This window comes from Pristiophorus japonicus, chromosome 2 (assembly GCF_044704955.1).
Source record: "Pristiophorus japonicus isolate sPriJap1 chromosome 2, sPriJap1.hap1, whole genome shotgun sequence".
In the NCBI taxonomy this organism is placed as follows: Eukaryota; Metazoa; Chordata; class Chondrichthyes; family Pristiophoridae; genus Pristiophorus; species Pristiophorus japonicus.
The window spans coordinates 50,992,064-51,010,545 of NC_091978.1; positions in this window are offsets into that span (position 1 = coordinate 50,992,064).

Below are 18,482 nucleotides of genomic sequence, written 5' to 3' on the forward strand. Positions count from 1 at the left end.
CTGGTTGCCAACCAGTAACGAGTGGGGTGCCGCAGGGATCAGTGCTGGGACCCCAACTATTTACAATCTATATTAACGACTTGGAAGAAGGGACTGAGTGTAACGTAGCCAAGTTTGCTGACAATACAAAGATGGGAGGAAAAGCAATGTCTGAGGATGACACAAAAAAATCTGCAAAAGGACATAGACAGGCTAAGTGAGTGGGCAAAAATTTGGCAGATGGCGTATAATGTTGGAAAGTGTGAGGTCTTGCACTTTGGCAGAAAAAAATCAAAGAGCAAGTTATTTAAATGGAGAAAGATTGCAAAGTGCCGCAGTACAGCAGAACCTGTGGCTACTTGTGCATGAAACACAAAAGGATAGTATGCAGGTACAGCAAGTGATCAGGAAGGCTAATGGTATCTTGGCCTTTTTTGCAAAGGGGATGGAGTATAAAAGCAGGGAAGTCTTACTACAGCTATATAAGGTATTGGTGAGGCCACACCTGGAATACTGCGTGCAGTTTTAGCTTCCATATTTACGAAAGGATATACTTGCTTTGGAGGCAGTTCAGAGAAGGTTCACTAGGCTGATTCCGGAGATGACGAGGTTGACTTATGAGGACAGGTTGAGTAGGCTGGGCCTCTACTCATTGGAATTCAGAAGAATGAGAGGTGATCTTATCAAAACGTATAAGATTATGAGGGGCATAACAAGGTGGATGCAGAGAGGATGTTTCCACTCAGGGGAAACTAAAACTAGGGGACATAGTCTTAGAATAAGGGGCCGCCCATTTAAAACAGAGATGAGGAGAAATTTCTTCTCTCAGGGGGTTATAAATCTATGGAATTCGCTGCCTCAGAGAGCTGTGGAAGCTGGGACATTGAATAAATTTAAGACAGAAATAGACAGTTAAGCGATAAGGGGTTATGGGGAATGGGCAGGGAAGTGGAGTTGAGTCCATGATCAGATCAGCCATGATCTTATTGAATGGCGGAGCAGGCTCGAGGGGCCGTATAGCCTACTCCTGTTCCTATTTCTTATGACCTTGGTGTGCCGGTCCACAGAACCCTGAAGGTAGCAGGCCAGGTAGATAAGGTGGTGAAGAAGACATATGGAATACTTGCCTTTATTAGTCGAGGCATAGAATACAAGAGCAGGGAGTTTATGCTTCAACTCTTTAAAAAAAAAAAAAAAAAATACTAGTAAGGTCACAGCTAGAGTTACTGTGTGCAGTTCTGGTCACCTCTTTACAGGAAAAATGTGATTGCACTGCAGAGGGTGCAGAGCAGATTTAAAAGGATGTTGCCTGGTCTGCAAAATTTTAGCTATGAAGAAAGATTGAATAGGCTGGGTTTGTTTTCCTTGGAACAGAGGAGGCTGAGCGGTGACCTTATTGAAGTGTATAAAATTATGAGGGGCCTAGATAGAATGGATATGAAGGACCTATTTCCCTTGGCAGAGAGGTCAACAACCAGGAGACATTGATTTAAAGTAAGTGGTAAGAGGTTTAGAGGAGATATGAAGGGAAATTTCTTCAACCAGAGGGTGATGAGGGTCTGGAACTCATTGCCTGAAAGGGTGGTAGAGGAAGAAACCCTCACCACGTTTAAGGGATGCTTGGATGTGCACTTGAAGTGCTGTAACCTTCAGGGCCATGGACCAAGAGCTGGAAAGTAGGATTAGGCTGGATAGCTGTTTGTTGGCTGGTGCAGACACGATGGGCCGAAATGGCCTCCTTCCGTGCTGTAAATTTCTATGATTCTATGAACAAGATGAACAAGTAAGCACATTACGGCCCAGTTATCCAGCTCTATATTCACAGGAGAAAGTCTGTTATCTAACTCCTTGAGTAGACAGAATAGAGAAAGATTCCAACTCTAAGAACATCTAGAATATTTTTGTAAATATCTTTCAAATCCTGACTGGTCCAATCTGTCGGTTTTCTTTCAATTGAAATGAATGAAAGATGAGAGGGTGAGGGGGTTGGAGAGTAGGGTGAAGGAGGGGTATGGGGTTGAAGAGTAGGGGTGAGGGGGGGTTAAAGAGTAGGGGTGAGGGGGGTTGGAGAGGAGTTGTAATGTTGGAAATGCAGCAGCCAATTTGTGCACAGCAAGATCCCACAAACAGCGATTGTAATGATGACAAGATAATCCGTTTTCAGTGATGTTAGTTGGGGGATACACCATGCCCAGGACACCGGGGAGAACTCCGCCTGTTCTTCCTCAGAATTGTGGCTGTGGGATCTTTTACGTCCAACTTGGAGGCTAGACGGGGCATCGGTTTAATGCCTCATCTGAAAGACGGCACCTCTGACAGTGCAGCACTCTCTCTGTACTGGCACCTGGAGTCTCAGCCTAGATTATGTGTTCGGGTCTCTGGATTGGGAAATGAACCCACGGTTCCCTGACTCGGGCGAGATTGCTACCACTGAGCCAAGGCTGACATGGTCTGTTCCCTGTTCGCATTACACTAGACCATGCCTGTGTTATTACACTAACCCCACCCTTCATACTGTGTGGGCCTTCACCCTGTTATTTGACATTCGGCAAAGCATTTGCTACAACAACAAAAACAAGAACTTTCATTAATATAGTGGGTCCGAAATTCACCGCCCCCAAAGGGACGGCCACCGCAGAGTTTGGGCGGTCGACTGAAAAAACTGATCGCCCGCCGCAGTCGAGGACCTTTCCCTCCCCGAGCCATATTCAGCTCGGGGCGGGGCGGGGCAGATTTCAGCGGTGCTCACATCAGCTGGAAACGGTGGGGTGAAGCCAGAGTAAAAAAGATTTGTGCGGTAAGGGAAGCAGCGGCTAGGCCACTGGAAAACAAACACCACCTGGATTTTCAGCTATAAAAAGGTAGGAGTTTCAGGCAGTGCCCCCGTCAGATATTTGAGTCAGTGCTCGAACGCAACACCACTGGAATGTCACTGGGATCAGGGCCCTTTCGCAGGAAAATATTTTAATTAAGTTTTGAATTGAATTTAAAGTGTAATAAGTTGTAGTGATTGTTTTTGCTTCATTAAACCTGCTGACTGTTTAGTGGAGGCCTGTAGGCCTCATTGTGGGCTGCAGAGACCTGCTTGGCAGGATTCACCCTCAGGATGGGAGGAATGTTGAGAGGGCGACGCCTCGTAGACCTGGTCAGACGCAGGGCGGCACGCAGGAGAAGGCATCGGCGTCAGCACTGTGGAGAGAGGCAGCGTGCAAGGGAGGCAGCAGCCATGGCTGCACAACCGAGAGAAGGGCGTGCAGATGTGTGCAGACCTGCAGCTAGAGAGGGTGGCCAGGAGGGAGATGGCATCAGGAAGAGGGTGAGGGATGCTGCCCCCCGGCCCCCCCCCCCCCCCCAAACACTGGGAGAGGAGCCTTTGCAGCAAGAGCCTCCAGAGGAGCCTGAGAATGAGGAGAACCAGGGAGATGACCAGCAGGAAGCTGTGAGGGGAGGTGGTCAATAAAGACGTGGGGAAAGGAGGCCATACCCTCAAAGGGTCTACAGACCTCAGTTCTCCTTTCTCAAGCTCACCGGTGAGCAATGCCTGCAAAGGCTACGATTTTGGACAGAAGTACTGAGGGAGCTCTGCACTGTCCTGCGAGAAGATCTGAAGCCTCAAACATGCCTCGGGACCGCCCTCACCGTGGAGACCAAGGTCACCATCACCTTGAATTTTTACGTGACGGGATCTTTCCAGTCTGCCACTGCAGACATTGGTAACGTCTCCCAATTCTTGGTCACAAATGCACTGCACAGGAAAAGGGTCCAGTTCATCTCCTTCCCGATGACAAGGGACAAACAGGTGGAGCGGCATGCCGGATTTGCCCAAATGGCAGGCTTCCCAAGGGTGCAGGGTGCCATTGACCGCGCACACGTTGGGCTAAGGGCGCCACATCATCACCCCGAGATCTTTGTCAACCGCAAAGGCTTCCACTCTCAGCATGCAGCTCGTGTGTGACCACCAGCGTCGGATCCTGGCAGTTGATGCGAGGTACCCAGGCAGCAGCTATGATTCGTTCATTCTGCACCAGACCAGTGTGCCCTCCACCTTCACCGACCCGAATCAGAATTGCGGTTGGCTGCTTGGGGACAAGGGATATCCCCTGTCCACTTAGTTGCTCACTCCACTTTGGAACCCCAGGACAGTGCCAGAGCATGCATACAATGCCACCAGGTGCATCATTGAGCAGTGCATAGGCACCCTCAAGCAGAGGTTCCGGTGCCTGGACTGCTCTGGTGTACTATCCTCAATGGGTTTCCATAATCAATGTAGTCTGCTGCATGCAGCACAACCTGGCCATCATGAGGGGACAACCGCTGGAGGTTGAGCCAGTAGTACCACCTGAGGAGGAGGAAGTGCAGCAGGTGCATCGCAACCCTGGAAGGGAGGTGCAGTTGCGTCTCTTAGCTGCTCGCTTCAGATTATCCTATCCACACATGACCCTTCAGCTACCACTTTCAATGTCCCTTGTCCCCAAGCAGCTAATTGCAATGAGTGCCTTAACACAGAATTGCCCATTTCCAGATGAAACACCTGGCCAGATATATGTGCCAAAAATAAAGATTTATCCAATCATCCAAATCACGGCAAAAACAGACCATAAAGAACAATATAATAATATTGTTATCATTTTTTACCCCTGTGCATCTCACTATAACACCTGTTACGCATGAATACCCTGATACCACGCCTAACTGTCATCCCTGTGGCTCCATCATGGGTCCAGGAAGGCTGCTGTGGTTGTCTGCAGCCTACAGCTGTCCTTCTAGGATGCCCACGGAACACCTCTAAGCCTGGAAGGGCCGAGGGCAAACTTGCCAGCACCCTCCTGGGACGGTGTGTCCTCACATATGGAGGTGCCTGACACCTCCCCTGCAATCTTCCTCCATGCATTATGTACTGGCAGCCTGCCAGGTCTCTGTCCTCCACACCATCCATCAATGTCTCCAGCTCCATATCAGTGAACCTGTTGACTCTCCTTGCACCTCTTACACCAGCCATCCTTCCAAACTCCTTCCCCCCTCAGGGCCTTGCTGCAAACCCTGGCCTTTTTACAGCTCATTAGAAACCGCTACCTGCATGCTGAATTTCTCAGTGGCTTAAATTAAGACAGCCTCACTGCTGAAAAATCCACTTTGGAAGAGTTAATTAGCGCTGGAACCCATTTGTTCACTTTTGGAGCTGAATATGGGGTGGCCCAGCCACAAAATTGTTTTGGCACTAATGGCCACAAAAAGGTGGGGGGAGCACCAGCTTTCCAACGGTACTGAATTTTGGGCCCAGTGTATATACGCTGTACAGCCACCAGAGGTCTCATTCCCCGGAGTTCCAAGGGTTCTCATAAACCCTTGGGAGCACAGAGATGCGGTCGTTCCTGGGACTCTTGAACTACTTTGGTAACTTCTTACCAGGTCTCAGTACACTGCTAGAACCACTACATGTCTTACTATGAAAAGGGGGCGAATGGGTTTAGGGCAAAAGCCAAGAAAATGCCTTTGTAAAAGCGAGAAAATTGTTATGCTCATACAAATTGCTTGTGTTGTATGATCCATGTAAGAGTTTGGTACTAGCATGTGATGCGTCGTCATACGGCGTCGGGTGTGTATTGCAACAATGATTTCGGGAAACTGTAACCGGTTGCTTATGCATCCAGGAGTCTGTCTAAGGCTGAGAGAGCCTACAGCATGATTGAAAAAGAAGCGTTAGCGTGTGTATATGGCGTATAGAAAATGCATCAATACCTGTTTGGGCTAAAATTTGAATTAGAAACTGACCATAAGCCACTTATATCCCTGCTTTCCGAGAGCAAAGGGATAAAGACCAATGCATCGGCCCACATCCAGAGATGGGCACTCACTTTGTCCGCATATAACTACGCCATCCGCCACAAGCCAGGCACAGAAAACTGCGCCGATGCTCTCAGTAGGCTGCCATTGCCCACCACAGGGGTGGAAATGGCGCAGCCCGCAGATCTAGCCATGGTTATGGAAGCATTTGAGAGTGAGCAATCACCCGTCACTGCCTGGCAGATCAAAACCTGGACAAGCCAGGACCCCTTATTCTCTCTAGTCAAAAACTGTGTGCTTCACGGGAGTTGGTCCAGTGACCCAGTAAAAATGCAGGAAGAGATAAAGCCGTTCCAACAGCGCAAAAATGAAATGTCTATACAGGCAGACTGCCTTCTGTGGGGCAATCGAGTAGTGGTCCCCAAGAAGAGCAGAGACACCTTCATCAATTACCTCCACAGCACCCACCCAGGCATCGTAATGAAGAAAGTGATAGCCAGATCCCATGTGTGGTGGCCCGGTATCGATGTGGACTTAAGAGTCCTGCATTCACAGATGTAATACATGCTCGCAGTTAAGCAATGTACCCAGGGAGGCGCCGCTAAGTTTATGGTCTTGCCCTCCAAACCGTGGTCTAGGGTACACTTCGACTATGCAGGCCAGTTCTTGGGTAAAATGTTCCTTGTGGTTGTAGACGCGTACTCCAAGTGGATTGAATGTGAGATAATGTCAGCTAGCACATCCGCTGCCACCACTGAAAGCTGTGGGCCATGTTTGCCACACATAGCTTACCCGTTGTCCTGGTGAGCGACAACGGGCCATGTTTTACCAGTGCTGAGTTCAAAGAATTTATGACCCGTAACGGGATCAAACATGTCACATCTGCCCCATTTAAACCAGCGTCCAATGGTCAGGCAGAGAGAGCAGTGCAAACCATCAAGCAAGGCTTGAAGAGGGTAACTGAAGGCTCTTGCAGACTTGCCTATCCCAAGTCCTGCTTGGCTACCGCACGAGACCACACTCACTCACTGGGATCCCACCTGCTGAACTCATGAAAAGAGCACTTAAGACAAGGCTCTTGGTAGTTCACCCTGCTCTACATGAACAGGTAGAGAGCAAGCGACTTCAACAAAGGGCATACCATAAGAGCTCAAATGTGTCACGCGAGATTGAAGTCAATGATCCTGTATTTGTATTAAATTATGGGCAAGGTCCCAAGTGGCTTCCCGGCACTGTCATGGCCAAAGAGAGGAGCAGGGTGTTTCGGGTCAAACTTTCAAATTGACTCATTCACCGGAAACACTTGGACAAAATCAAACTCAGATTCACGGACTACTCTGAGCAACCCACGTTGGAGCCTATCTTTTTTGATCCCCCAACACACACACCAGTGGCAACTGACACCACGGTTGACCACGAAGCAGAACCCATCATCCACAGCAGCCTTGCAGGGCCCAACACACCAGGCAGCCCAGCAAGGCCAGCTGCACAGCAGCCCAGTGAGGGCCCAACAAATGAGTCAACAACACCAGCCTTCACACCGAGATGATCAACCAGGGCAAGAAGGGCCCCAGATCGACTCACTTTGTAAATAGTTACACAATTGACTTTAGGGGGGAATGTTGTTATGTATCTGGACTTGTATATACTCTGTACAGCCACCAGAGGGCTTATTCCCTGGAGTCCCAAGCGATCTCATAATCCCTTGGGAGCACAGGTATTTAAGAGTGCTTCACAGGTTGGAGAGACACTCTGGAGACCTGCAATAAAAGAATACAGTCACACATTACTTTGAGCTCACAGTGTTCAGTCTGACTCTTTCTCCAGACACTTAAATAAGAACATAAGAAATAGGAGCAAGAGTAGGCCACACGGCCCCTCGAGCCTGTTCCGCCATTTAATATGATAATGGCTGATCTGATATTGGACTCAAGCTCCAATTCCCTGCCCACTCTCCATAATCCCTTAATCCCCTTATCGGTTAAGAAACTGTCTATCTCTGTCTTAAATTTATTCAATGTCCCAGCTTCCACAGCTCTCTGACGCAGCGAATTCCACAGATTTACAATCCTCTGAGAGCAGAAATTCCTCCTCATCTCAGTTTTAAATGGGCGGCCCCTTATTCTAAGATCATGCCCTCTAGTTCTAGTCTCCCCCATCAGTGGAAACATCCTCTCTGTATCCACCTTGTCAAGCCCCCTCATAATCTTATACATTTCGATAAGATCATCTCTCTCTTCTGAATTCCAATGAGTAGAGGCCCAATCTACTCAACCTTTCCTCATAAGTCAACCCCCTCATCTCCGGAATCAACCTAGTGAACCTTCTCTGAACTGACTCCAAAGCAACTCTATTCTTTCTTAAATATGGAAAACAAAACTGTACGCAATATTCCAGGTGTGGCCTCACCAAAACCCTGTATAGCTGTAGCAAGACTTCCCTGCTTTTATACTCCATTCCATTTGCAAGAAAGGCGCATGGTATTGGGGGTAATGTACTGACGTGGATAGAGAACTGGTTGGCAGAAAGGAAGCAGAGAGTCGGGATAAACGGGTCCTTTTCAGATGGCAGGCAGTGATTAGTCGAGTGCCGCAGGGCACAGTGCTTAGGATCCCAGCTCTTTACAATATACATTAACAATTTAGATGAAGGAATTGAGTGTAATATCTCCAAGTTTGTGGATGACACTAAACTGGGTGGCGGTGTGAGCTGTGAGGAGGATGCTAAGAGGCTGCAGGGTGACTTGGACAGGTTAGGTGAGTGGGCAAATGCATGGCAGATGCAGTATAATGTGGATAAATGTTATCCATTTTGGGGGCAAAAACACAAAGGTAGAATATCTGGATGGTGGCAGATTAGGAAAAGGGGAGGTGCAACGAGACCTGGGTGTCATGGTTCATTAGTCACTTAAAGTGGACATGCAGGTACAGTAGGCGGTGAAGAAGGCAAATGGTATGTAGGCCTTCATAGCTAGGGGATTTGAGTATAGGAGCAGGGAGGTCTTACTGCAGTTGTACAGGGCCTTCGTGAGGCCTCACCTGGAATATTGTGTTCAGTTTTGGTCTCCTAATCTGAGGAAGAATGTTCTTGCTATTGAGGGAGTGCAGCGAAGGTTCACCAGACTGATTCCAGGCATGCCTGGATAATCATATGAGGAGAGACTGAATCAACTGGGCCTTTATACACTGGAGTTTAGAAGGATGAGAGGGGATCTCATAGAAACGTATAAGATTCTGACGGGACTGGACAGGTTAGATGCGGGAAGAATGTTCCTCGATGTTGGGGAAGTCCAGAACCAGGGGGCATGGTCTTAGGATAAGGGGTAGGTCATTTAAGACTTAGATGAGGAGAAACTTCTTCACTCAGAGAGTTGTTAACCTGTGGAATTCCCTGTCACAGAGAGTTGTTGATGCCAGTTCATTGGGTATATTCAAGAGGGAGTTAGATATGGCCCTTACGGCTAAGGGGATCAGGGGATATGGAGAGAAAGCAGGAAAGGGGTACTGAGGGAATGATCAGCCATTAACTTATTGAATGGCAGTGCAGGCTCGAAGGGCCGAATGGCCTACTCCTGCACCTATTTTCTATGTTTCTATTCCATTGGCCTTCCTGATCACTTGCTGTACCTGCATACTAACCTTTTGTGTTTCATGCACCAGGACCACCAGGTCTCGCTGTACTGCAGCACTTTGCAATTTTTCTCCATTTAAATAATAACTTGCTCTTTGATTTTTTTTCTGCCCAAGTGCATAACCTCACACTTTCCAACATTATATTCCATCTGCCAAAAATTGTTGCCCACTTACTTAGCCTGCCGATGTCCTTTTGCAGATTTTTTTTGTCCTCCTCACACATTGCTTTTCCTCCCATCTTTGTCTCATCAACAAACCTGGCTACGTTACACTCAGTCCCTTCATCCAAGTCGTTAACATAGATTGTAAATAAAGAAAAATTGCAAAGTGCTGCAGTACAGCGGGACCCTGGGGGTTCTGGTGCATTAAACACAAATGGTTCGTATGCAGGTACAGCAAGTAATCGCCCTGCCGCCCACCAGAGCAACTGCTGCCAAAAAGCTGGCCTGAGCTGGCTGAGTCGGGCGGCAGGGAGAATCGCTCAGAGTGCTGCAGTGCTGCACATCCCCGGTATTGTGCAGATGCTGCAGCATTATCAGTGGGACAGAAATAGTGAGGTGATGGACCTTAACCTGTACAGCGAGAGTTGAGATAGGTAACTCCATACGACTCCGTGGAAGGGAAGGTGTGGTAGAGGAAGCGACAATGAGTTGCGGAAGATGGTAAAGGCTCAATGGAGATGCCCTGTAAGAGTTTTGAGATCATTTCATGCGGAACCAATTTAGTGACTGATTGTGACTGCGCAGATGGTATGAGCTTAGTTCAGAGTTATTAAGCGAAAGTGATAAGATGTAAATCTATGGCAGATCGCTGCAACTGATAATGAGAACATCATGACATGAGGTACGGAAGATGGGAAAATACATATAATGGACTGCAATGCAACTGATAAACATGTCATCTCAGGGGTGGCACTCCATCATGTTTGGTGTCATAAAAAGTGGCTTGAAGTGCAAGCCGTAATGTGTGCCCTGCAAGTAGTTCAAGTTACGCTCATTGAATAGCAGTCTTTCTGCATTGGTGACCCTTGTCGTGTCGCGATGGCCTGATGACAGGACCCATTATACAGTGGAATCATATGTGGAGCGCAATATATTCCTAATACTGCAGATCACCTGAGGGACAGTTGTGTGTTTCTCACAAGGCATCACACATCACATGGGAATGAGACATTGACCAAGAGAGGGTGAACATTGTGACTGTATTTAAAAGTGCATAATTACAAAAGTGACTTAACAATAACATTCACGAACATCTCCACCACCAACACCTACCCCTCTACCCACTACATAGAAATATAGAAAATAGGTGCAGGAGTAGGCCATTCGGCCCTTCGAGCCTGAACCACCATTCAAATATGATCATGCAACTTCAGTACCTCATTCCTGCTTTCTCTCCATACCCCTTGATCCCTTTAGCCATAATGGCCACATCTAACTCCCTTTTGAATATATCTAATGAACTGGCCTCAACAATTTTCTGTCTACCACCACCTCTCTTCCTCCCCTTGATGCGAAGCCCTTCGTCCTCTTCTTTGCCCCCCCTTCAAGACAGCGTCCTGCACCCCTGCCCCTCCCCGCCTCTGCTTGAGCAGGTTGTGCAGGAGGGCAGCCAGTTCTCTGCCGACGTGACCGTCTTGGAGAGAAGGTAGGGGGTGTAACTGAAGGCACTGGCATCTCTGGCTCCTCAGGATCTGTCTGCCTTGAGGGTGTGGGTTCGGGGGCTTGCACAACCTGTCCAGAAGCCATCGCTTGCCTCATCGCCTCAACAGCTTGGGTGTTGCGCTCCACTGCACTAATGAGCCGGTCCATTTGGTCAATATGGTGCTGAGCGAAGGTTGTGATGCTGGCAGCTATCTCAGCCATGGACTGCAGCAGATCGCGACCTAGGTCAATGCTCGTCCTTGATAGCTGGACCATCTCATGAACAGCTGCGAGTCCTGCATCCTCAGCTGCTTGTTGGGTCCTTGTGGGTTCATGCGCCCTGGTTGGTTCTACGCTACAGCCTCTGCGCTTGGCAGCGCTTGCACATGTTGCATCCGATTCAAAGCCCATGAATTTGGAGCCCGACGCCGAGGTTCTCCGGACAGGTGGCACACATAGCAGGAAGCTGATGTTATCCTCTTCCAGCTCCTCGACCTCAAGGGGCTCAAACACTTCTCCCTCCTATCTCTCCTGCTCTTCTTGACTTTGGGTGCGGTGGATATGGGTGATCTTGTTGGGGTGGGAGTGGAGGAAGGAGCCGCTGTCTTGGGCTGGGGACAACGTCGGGGTGGGAGACATTGGAGTCACACTCCTCCTTTGAGTGCCAGAGGTGGATGTGTGCATTGATCGGTGCTGTCTGACTCACCACCTGCAAATAGATGACAACATTTCAGTCTATGAGGGGAGGGAGTGGGGGGGTAGTCAAGCTGACATGTGAGTCATGCCATCTCACATTGTGCCAACAAGGAGTTCTGTTTTTATATGGGCACACCAATAATTGCTGACAAACTGTGCGTTAAAACGCATTTGCCTTAACATTGCATGACCTTTCATGCCTTGGGCATTACCCACACCGGAGATTAATAAAATCTTACCGTGCTCTAGCACAGGATCTGCATCACCCTTTGTGGTTGCACGGCGGCCAAGGCATGCTCCTCCAGGCTGCTCAACTCTATCACCTCAGCTGGGCCCCTCCCATGGCACTGAGGCTTGTTGCCTTGAATGTATTTTTCTTCTGCAGAAAGAAAAGTTGCAGCCTTTACCCCCTTTGCTCATGCCCCCCACACACACTCCCACACACACACATCTGGCGCATAGCATTTTGGAGTGTATGGGAGGGGTCCAATAAATGTTTACTCACTCTTGTTGATGCCATTACATCGTGCCAATATTTCCTACGTTGGTCTCTATCCCGCTCAATGTTGCCAATTGAGGAAATGACCTCACCAATCTGCCTCCACATGCGCCTGTATTGGGGTGGCAGAAGTTTGCCATGACCATTGCGGGTGAGGTCTTTATACCTGCGCTCCACCTTTGATACAAGCTCTTGCAGTTCCTCATCATTAAACAAGGGGCTCTGGGCCTGGTCTTAACAGTCTTCTTCGATGTTTTTTTCCACTCCTGTTAAATCACTTAAGGAATGGCTGACGAAAACTTTGTTGCTCTATATGTCCAACACTCTCCCCTCTACAACTGGCAGGTGCCAGAGAGTGATCACCATTCAAGCGCCTGCACAGACATCCCAGCAGCCTCAATCGTGGCAAAACTGATGTCAGGTGGATAACAGAAGTACAAAAAAAATCAAATCTCGCGTATGCGTGGTGCAGGGCCTCCAATGTTTTCCGATTTGAGAAGCCTGCACCGACCACCCACTGATCCCGCCGCCCGCTGACTCCCGCTGTCTGCCACTGCCGCTGCTGCCCACACTACCACGGCAAAACTGGCTCCCGACTGGACCCAGCAGCAGTGGGTGCCAAAAAAGTAGGTGCCGCCCGGGGCCTGCCGAAAAATGGGCGGCCCTTACAGGTCACCAAGTTCAGGCTCCATGTCTCTGTTTATATTACACTAGACCCTGTCTCAGTTATTATAGCACTAGACCCTGTCTCTATTTATATTGTACTAGACCCTGTCTCAGTTATTATAGCACTAGACCCTGTCTCTATTTATATTACACCAGACACTGCCTCTGTTTATATTACATCAGACCCTGTCTCCGTTTATATTACACTAGACCTTGCCTCTGCTCATATTACACGAGATTCTGTCTCTGTTTATATTATACTAGGCTCTGTCTCTGTTTAATTTACACTAGACCCTGTCTCAGTTATTACTGTCGGCAGTGTGGAGGCCCTGACCTGCGTGAGAGCACTGGCGGCGGATCGGGGCCATAGAAGGAGCGCGAGCGGCCCAGGAGCAGCGTGGCAGCATACCACTCCAGGGAGCAGCGCGAGCTGGTGCAGGGGGATGACAGCAGCGAGGAGTGATGTCATCGGGGTCAAGGTCAGTGATTGGAGCATGGGCAGATACAACAGGAGCGATGTCGGGGTGAAGGAGCAGCAGGAGACTGTGGAGGGATGTGATCGGGGCCCAGGGGAGGTGTGAGTTCGGGGCCAGGGGCCCAGGGGCAACACAGGCCAGCCCACACTGCGATATGTGCGTGCATTCGGTCCGTGCATTAGAGCTGGTCTCCAGTCATCTTGGGTAATCCTTGCCATTGGACCAAGACCTAGCTCTGTCAAGCCCGTGTGGTGGCTGGTGTACAATGGCCACCCCACGTTAAAAAAATCTACGCACAGGCATCTTCCACCCTTCAGGATGTAGTTACAGTCCTTCATTCGGGGCACCTGTGAACTTGTCCTTCTTGGGTGTGGAAGCAAGTCATCCTCGTTTCGAGGGACCGCCTATGATGATGACATTACTGTCATGGAACCAACCAGGGAACAAGCAATTTTAGATCTTGTTTTGTGTAATGAGACAGGGTTAATTAGTAATCTTGTAGTAAAGGATTAATTGACTGGTCCAGTCTCGAGCTCCAACTGCCCTCCTGATTCTCCCATGAAGTCCGTTTTTTTTTGGTTAGCTGACAGATCCATTCTTGAGCACCAAAAAAAGCCCGACTTTGTGGAAGAATCAGGAGGACAGTTGGGGCTCAAGACTGGACATGTCAACTAATCCAAAAAAAAGCAACTTTGTGTGACACTCAGGAGGCCAGTTTGCAGCACGAGCCTGGCGCTGGGGCAAATCAAAAAAAGCTAGCCACCGCAGCAGAATCAACAAAGGTCTCAAGAGGGCGGCAAATCCAATGTGGGCAACAAAATTAGATGCCATCAGAATCCAGGTAGTTGATTGATGATATATCTTGGAGCGTGGTGGAGCCCAGTGGTGGGGTCAGGACCCAGGAGCGGGAGAAGCGGAGGTCGGAAGTGCCGTGGAGTGGAGGTCGGAAACAGCGTGGAGCAACGGTCGGAAATGGCATGGAGAGGAGGTCAGAAGCGGCGAGGAACGGAGGTCGGAATCGGGGATGAGCGGAGGATGGAAGCAGCGAGGAGCGGAGGATGGAAGTGGCGAGGAGCGGAGGTTGGAAGCGGCAAGGAGCGGAGGTTGGAAGCGGCGAGGAGCGGAGGTTGGAAGCGGCGAGGAGCGGAGGTTGGAAGCGGCAAGGAGCGGAGGTTGGAATCGGGGATGAGCGGAGGATGGAAGCGGCGAGGAGCGGAGGATGGAAGTGGCGAGGAGCGGAGGTTGGAAGCGGCAAGGAGCGGAGGTTGGAAGCGGCGAGGAGCGGAGGATGGAAGCGGCAAGGAGCGGAGGTTGGAATCGGGGATGAGCGGAGGATGGAAGCGGCGAGGAGCGGAGGATGGAAGTGGCGAGGAGCGGAGGTTGGAAGTGGCAAGGAGCGGAGGTTGGAAGCGGCAAGGAGCGGAGGTTGGAAGCGGCAAGGAGCGGAGGTTGGAAGCGGCGAGGAGCGGAGGATGGAAGTGGCGAGGAGCGGAGGATGGAAGTGGCGAGGAGCGGAGGTTGGAAGCGGCAAGGAGCGGAGGTTGGAAGCGGCAAGGAGCGGAGGTTGGAAGCGGCAAGGAGCGGAGGTTGGAAGCGGCGAGGAGCGGAGGTTGGAAGCGGCAAGGAGCGGAGGTTGGAAGCGGCAAGGAGCGGAGGTTGGAAGCGGCGAGGAGCAGAAGCCAGAAGCTGTGAGGAGCGGAGAGCACCCTATGAATTCCACGGAGAGAGGTCCTGTGGGAAGGAGGAAGGAGGACAGCGGGAGTATGTTTGTGTTTGTGTGTATGTACAAGGCTAAAGCAGTGGAGCCTCGTCTCCAGTCACCTTGGATCCCCTTGCCACTGGACCAAGACCTTGCTCTGTCAAGCCCGTGTGGTAGCTGGTGTACAACGGCCACCCCACATTAAAATAATTCACACACAGGCATCCTTCACACTTAACATAGAAACATAGCCTGCACAACCATTCAATAAGATCATGGCTGATCATTCACCTCAGTACCCCTTTCCTGCTTTCTTTCCATACCCCTTGATCCCTTTAATCATCAGGGCCATATCTAACTCCCTCTTGAATATATCTAACGAACTGGCATCAACAACTCTCTGCAGGACAGAATTCCACAGGTTAACAACTCTCTGAGTGAAGAAGTTTCTCCTCGTCTCGGTCCTAAATGGCTTACCCCTAATCCTTAGACTGCGACCCCTGGTTCTGACTTCCCCAACATCAGGAACATTCTTCCTGCATCTAACCTGTCCAGTCCCGTCAGAATTTTATATGTTTCTATGAGATCCCCTCTCATTCTTCTAAACTCCAGTGAATACAGGCCCAGTCAATCCGGTCTCTCCTCATATGTCAGTCACGCCATCCCGGGAATCAGTCTGGTGAACCTTCACTGCACTCCCACAATAGCAAGAATGTCCTTCCTCAGATTCGGAGACCAAAACTGACACAATATTCCAGGTGAGGCCTCACCAAGGCCCTGTACAACTGCATTAAGACCTCACTGCTCCTATACTTAAATCCCCTAGCTATGAAGGCCAACATACCATTTGCCTTCTTCACTGCCTGCTGTGCCTACATGCCAACTTTCAATGACTGATGTACCATGACACCCAGGTCTCGTTGCACCTCCCCTTTTCCTAATCTTCCGCCATTCAGCTAATATTCTGCCTTCATGTTTTTGCCCCCAAAGTGGATAACCTCACATTTATCCACATTATACTGCATCTGACATGCATTTGCCCACTCACCTAACCTGTCCAAGTCACCCTGCAGCCTCTTAGTATCCTCCTCACAGCTCTCACCGCCACCCAGCTTAGTGTTGTCTGCAAACTTGGAGATATTACACTCAATTCCTTCATCTAAATCATTGATGTATATTCTAAATAGCTGGGGCCCCATCACTGAGCCCTGCGGCACCCCACTAGCCACTGCCTGCCATTCTGAGAAGGACCCATTTATCCCTACTCTCTGATTCCTGTCTGCTAACCAGTTCTCTATCCATGTCAATACATTACCCCCAATACCATGTGCTTTAATTTTGCACATTAATCTCTTGTGTGGGACCTTGTCGAAAGCCTTTTGAAAGTCCAAATACACCACATCCACTGGTTCTCCCTTGTCCACTCTACTAGTTACATCCTCACAAAATTCTAGATTTGTCAAGCATGATTTCCCTTTTATAAATCCATGCTGACTTGGACCGATCCTGTCACTGCTTTCCAAATGCGCTGCTATTTCATTTTTAATGATTGATTCCAACATTTTCCCCACTACTGATGTCAGGCTAACCGGTCTATAATTACCCGCTTTCTCTCTCCCTCGTTTTTAAAAAGTGGTGCTACATTAGCTACCCTCCAGTCCATAGGAACTGATCCAGAATCGATAGACTGTTGGAAAATGATCACCAATTCATCCACTATTTCTAGGGCCACTTCTTTAAGTCCTCTGGGATGCAGACTATCAGGCCCCGGGGATTTATCGGCCTTCAATCCCATCAATTTCACTAACACAATTTCCCGCCTAATAAGGATTTCCTTCAGTTCCTCCTTCTCACTAGACCCTCGGTCCCCTAGTATTTCCGGAAGGTTATTTGTGTTTTCCTTCGTGAAGACAGAACCAAAGTATTTGTTCAATCGGTCTGCCATTTCTTTGTTCCCCATTATAAATTCATCTGAATCTCACTGCAAGGAACCTACGTTTGTCTTCACTAATCTTTTTCTCTTCACATATCTATAGAAGCTTTTGCAGTCAGTTTTTATGTTCCCAGCAAGCTTCCTCTCATACTTTATTAAACCCTTCTAATTAAACCCTTTGTCCTCCTCTGCTGAATTCTAAATTTCTCACAGTCCTCAGGTTTGCTGCTTTTTCTGGCCAATTTATATACCTCTTCCTTGGATTTAACACTATCCCTAATTTCCCTTGTTAGCTACGGTTGAGCCACCTTCCCCGTTTTATTTTTACTCCAGACAGGGATGTACAATTGTTGAAGTTCATCCATGTGATCTTTAAATGTTTGCCATTGCCTATCCACCATCAACCCTTTAAGTATCATTCGCCAGTCTATTCTAGCCAATTCACATCTCATACCATCGAAGTTCAGGACCCTAGCCTCTGAATTAACTGTGTCACTCTCCACATTAATAAAGAATTCTACCATATTATGGTCACTCTTCCCCAAGGGGCCTCGCACAGCAAGATCGCTAATTAGTCCTTTCTCATTACACATCACCCAGTCTAGGATGGCCAGCCTGCAGATTGGTTCCTCGACATATTAGTCGAGAAAACCATCCTTAATACACTCCAGGAAATCCTCCTCCACCGTATTGCTACCAGTTTGGTTAGCCCAATCTATATGTAGATTAAAGTCGCCCATGATAATTTCTGAATCTTTATTGCACGCATCCCTTATTTCATGTTTGATGCTGTCCCCAACCTCACTACTACTGTTTGGTGGCCTGTACACAACTCCTATGAGCGTTTTCTGCCCTTTGGTATTCCGCATCTCTACCCATACAGATTCCACATCATCCAAGCTAATGTCCTTCTGTACTATTGCATTAATCTCCTCTTTAACCAGTAACGCTATCCCACCTCCTTTTCCTTCCTGTCTATCCTTCCTGAATATTGAATACCCCTGGATGTTGAGTTCCCAGCCTTAGTTACCCTGGAGCCATGTCTCCGTAATCCCAATTACATCATATCCGTTAACAGCTATCTGCGCAGTTAATTCATCCACCTTATTACGAATACTCCTCGCATTGAGGCACCGAGCCACTTTGTCCCTTTAGAATTTTGCTGTAATGTGGCCCTTTTTGATTTTTGCCTTGGGTTTCTCTGCCCTCCACTTTTACTTTTCTTCTTTCTATCTTTTGCTTCTGCCCCCATTTTACTCCCCTCTGCCTCCCTGCATCGGTTCCCAACCCCCTGCCATATTAGTTTAACCCCTCCCCAACAGCACTAGCAAACACTCCTCCTGGGACATTGGTTACGGTCCTGCCCAGGTGCAGACCATCTGGTTTGTGCTGGTCCCACCTCCCCCAGAACCAGTTGCAATGTCCCAGGAATTTGAATCCCTCCCTCCTACACCACTCCTCAAGCCATGTATTCA